The sequence below is a fragment of the Oratosquilla oratoria genome, chromosome 31, assembly GCF_046742065.1.
Source record: "Oratosquilla oratoria isolate Oo_2021 chromosome 31, ASM4674206v1, whole genome shotgun sequence".
Lineage (NCBI taxonomy): Eukaryota > Metazoa > Arthropoda > Malacostraca > Stomatopoda > Squillidae > Oratosquilla > Oratosquilla oratoria.
This window is the reverse complement of record NC_134807.1, coordinates 37512169-37517168: the sequence shown is the minus strand read 5'-3', so window position 1 is coordinate 37517168 and position 5000 is coordinate 37512169.

Below are 5000 nucleotides of genomic sequence, written 5' to 3'. Positions count from 1 at the left end.
TTATTGCGTCCAAAAAGATTATGCGTTAAAGGTAGTTAAACATCTGCCTATTTCTGATGGTAATTACCAGTTTACTATGAACATGTTAAAGCAGGAATTTTTAAATGTAGACTACATTACTGATGACATATTTACCTTTGTTTTGAAAGCTGCCCCTGCTTTAGACTTTGACTCTGAATTTACTCCTGTCAAATTTCATATTAATGAAATTAGAGCTTACCTATATGAATTAAAGACCCATAATATTAATCTATTAGAAGAAGGGACTGCTGGCCATAAGTTTGTGAGTCACATAGTTTCTAATAAGCTTGCTATATCTATAAAAAGGGAACTAATGCACAAAGTACAAAGTAACTACCCTAACTTAACTGAAATTTTTGACAATTATAACGAAGTCATTAAAACTTTTGTACAAACTAGGAAAATTAAAAGGAAAATCATTAGTAAACCCCATTATAAAGCAGGTGACAATAGCGGTTCCTTTAAAGATAAAGCTAAGAAAGCCACTATGCAAAATTACTGTGCTGTTAATAAAGGGATAGAGAAACTTAGATGCAAGCTATGTTCCACTGAAGGACATACGATCGGTAAATACACCAACTTTCTGAATTATAATGATAGGATATCTAGACTTAGAGAACTTTCACTGTGCACTAGATGTTATGGTTCAGGCCATAATGAAGACCAATGTTATGGTAAAGAAAATAAACTTAGATTCGAATGTAGAAATTGTAAAGGAAAAGAACATATAACACCACATTGCCCTTAGTGATTCTCACCAGACTCTTAGGACCAATGTTAATCTTTGTTTTGCTCAAAGGAGCTTTGATGGTTCATACATTCTCCCTACAATGACCTTGTATATGCACAATGTGTCTAAAAGAAGAAAGGTGCGTTGTATGATAGACTGTGGTAGCCAGAGATCCTACATATCTGAGATGGCTGCTAAAGACTTATGTATGGATGTAAATCAATTATATGAACTACAATGTGAGGTCAGTACTTACATAGGTCAAGAGCTAAAAACTCTTAAACAAATGTCTACTGGGGTAGAAATTAATAACAGGTATGTTTTTGTTCCCTTATTAGTGGACAAGTCTTTGAATATCCTGTTTGAGATACCTGGACTGAATCAGATTGTGAGTAAATTTAAGAGGAATAATATAGGTCTTTTATGATAAGAATCATGACAAATTGGAAATAGACATGCTGTTGGGCATTGATGTAATACAATGTATGGTCTCTACTTGTCAAAAGATGTTAGGAGGAACCTGCTTTGTTCTTAATAATAAAGTAGCTCCTATAGGCAATGCATTTAATTTCTTGAATGAAGAAGAAAATCAGTCATGGCGTCTTTAATTAAAACAAATAAGGAAAAATTCTGATAATAAATTAAAACTATGGCTAACTTAGCTATGGATCCTTTGAAATTTTATTTCAACCCACTAGAGAATATCCTAGACAATAGTGAGGTTGATAATGGGCTAGAATATATATTTTAGTCCTGAATCCATGGTAATAAAAAGGGATGCTAAAGAACTAGTCTCTTTTGATAAAGAACAAATTGGTAAATTTAGAGTAGGAATTACTTTCAAAGATGGAAATGATAACGTTGAATTGCCCTGGTACCCTAACAAAGTAAAACTGGTGCCCTTCAATCATTATGTAGCCCAGGTTTTGGATAAACCATGCAATATCTCCAAAGGAAGTCTTTTGGCAAACAATTGCCTGATGGAATAATTGAAGAAATCAATGTAGATCCCTCTGATTATAATAACTATGTTTGGATTCCCCATCGACCAGCAATTAAGATTGAAGAACAAGCTACAACTAAAATAGGACCAGTCTTCATTTCCTATCTAAAAATTAACAAAGAATTTCCATCCTTAAATGAAACTGCTTATCCTGGGATAGATTTAATGGGTTCTATTCTAAAGCTCCTCTTTTATTTTAGAACAAATCAAATTGTTATAGTTAGTGATGTTAAACAAGCTTTTTTTCTGGAGGAAGGGTGATAAATTAGTTACCTATCGTTACAAGACTATTGTCGTCGGATATACTTCTTCTCCATTCATTCTTAACTATGTCATAAAACATCATGTGGAGAAATATCCTGAGGATAAATGTAAATAAATCCTACCTAATAACTTCTATGTAGACAATTTAATAATAACTGGTAACAATTTGGATAATTTGAAAGATCTAGTTTTACATTAAGATCTCGGAATTCCAACTCAATTGAATTAAGAAATCTCATGAGATCTGAAAATAGATTTGTTGTGAAGAGAAAAAAGGTATTAGAATATAGATATAAGATTGATAAGGATACTTTGAGACTGCCCCTTGCAAAATTGATTCAGGAGCCAACACAAAGGGAAAGATTCTCTCTCAGACTTGAAAAGTAGTAGGATATTAATGAGAAAGATCTAGAAACTTGATGTAGGTTGGGATGATGAAGTACTTAAGGAAATCTGCACTGAAATGAAAAGTATTAGCAGAGAATTTGAAATGCTATCTGAGTCACAGTTTCCCACAAAGGCTCTTAATGAACAAAACTCCTTTGGTCTACATATATTTTGTGATAGCTCAATGGAAGCTTATGGGTTTGCAGGATATGCTCTTGATCAAAATAACAAGAGTTCTCTTTTTTTTGCTAAATCTAAATTAGCCCCTATAAGTAAAAGAAATGAACAATATCCCTACTTTGGAATTGCTAGGAATTATCTTAGCCTTTAAAAGCTTACCAACTATACTAGAATCCTTCAATATTATACAGTTTCAGTTTGTGAATATCAACGTTGGTGCACAAGTAAATTTGAGCTGGTTGATATCAAAGAAACTTAAATTAAATACTAAATTCATTAGAAATAGGATATTAGAAGCTGACTCTGCTAAAACTGAATTAAGTAAGAAATTTAAATTGCCTATAGTTTACCATTATGTCAACACTGAAGATAATCCTGCTGACCTAAAAACTAAAGGGTTGTCATATAAAATATATTTAGAGAAATGGAAGTTTTGGCTGGAAGGACCAGAGTGGTTGACTAATGATTTCAATAAATGGCCTCGATATCCTTTACTAAGTGTTGCTCCAGCTCTTAAACCAGTTATAAGTTCCTTTTGTTCAATACGAGTAAATAAAGTAAACACTGGAATATATAATATTAATAAATATTCTAAATTTGAAACCTTAATTAGTTCCACTGCTATTTTGTATAAACTGGCAAGTAAAGTGAAAGGCTGGGATCCAAAACTTAAAGCTCTTGAATATTGGATAAAAATAGTCCAATCTGAGTGTTTCTCTAAAGTGCTTGAATTTTTTAAATCCAATAACTATAGTGATAATAAAATTCCTCCACAAGTAAATAACTTAAATTTATTTATTGATGATAAAGGCATTATTTGATTCAAAGGGAGAATAGCCAAGTGTCTTTACTTTGATTATAATATACATTACCCAATATTACTTCCTGAAGGGCATAAATTTACATCATTATTCAAGGATATTGTCACTTAAAAGTTCAATACTTATGTATTGGTACTACTTTAAATTATTTGCGAGGTCAAGTATTTTGGATAACCAAAGGCAGAGCTGCAGTGAAAACTGAAATAAATGACTGTATTACTTGTAAGAGGTATAATGCTCTGGCGTATAGGTGTCCAAAATCTACCGATATGCCTAAGCATCAGATAAACTTTGTCAAGCCCTTTTTGCATGTAAGAGTAGATTATACTGGCTATTTCTGGGCTAAGGAAGAGTTGACTGATGCTAGTACTAAAATGTTCATTCTTGTATTTACCTGTCTGAACATTAGGGCAGTTCATTTTGAATTGCATCCTGATATGTCTTCCAAGAATTTTCTATTAGCCTTTCAGAGATTTTATCAATTATGTACCATTCTTCAGTATCTTTACAGTGATAATGCCAGGCTATTTCTAAAGGGAGAATGCATTTTGGAAAAGTCTTTACAATCAAACTAGTTTCGATCTTAACTTAAAAGGTGTGATATTAAAAATGTGAAAATCCCTCTCTACTCTGCCTGGGTTGGATCAGCTTGGGAAAGATTAATTAGAGTATTAAAGAATTGTCTATACAAAGTAGTGGAAATATATAAGCTGACTTATCTTGAACTGTTAACTACCATTTTTAACATTCAGTTAGCTTTAAATTATAGACCTTTAACCAACCAATCTAGTACGTCAGGTTTAGAATTTATCTCACCAAACTGATTCATTAAAATTAATGAAAATTGTACTTTGATGTTAAAGGATGAAGACAGTGATGTATGGATAGATGACAATAGTCAACCTAATTTAGAAAAGACTTTGGATATTCTGCAGGAAACTTTTGAAAACTTAAAGGCTATGGTATGAAAGTTATCAGAGTCTTGGGGAACATAGTAGAAATTTATATCACTCCCAATGTGTAAACAGAATAAAGGTTGGTGACATAATATTAATTAAAGCCCATAAACAGACCCCCTTTTGGATGATGGGCAAGGTATTAGAATTGGTTATAGGATATGATGGCAGCATTAGGTCAATCAAGCGGAAACAAGGTAATGGTTCAATTGAACATCACTATATGTAATCTTTATTCACTTGAACTTTCTATTACTCATGCAGTCAGGGATAATGGTACTCCTATTAATAATAATAATGCTTCCGGTATAAATGAATGTGCAACTGATGATAAACCTGAACCTTCTCGAACTAACTAAATCAGAAAGGCCTAAAAGAAAGGCAACCGAGAGGTTTCAAAAAATGAAGGAAAACCTTGAATATCTGTGACTGTAATGTCAGATATATTATTGTAAATAAATGGGAATATTTCTATGTGCATACATAGGTGAGGAATTGTAAGATATTAAAATGCTAAACCTTGTATGTCGAATGATAATAATCTAATTACTAAGCTGCTCTTTAGTTCTGCAGAGACTAAGGTTAAAAAAGCAACACCTTTGATTTAATTGAATCTTAGGTGAGGATTAATCTATACA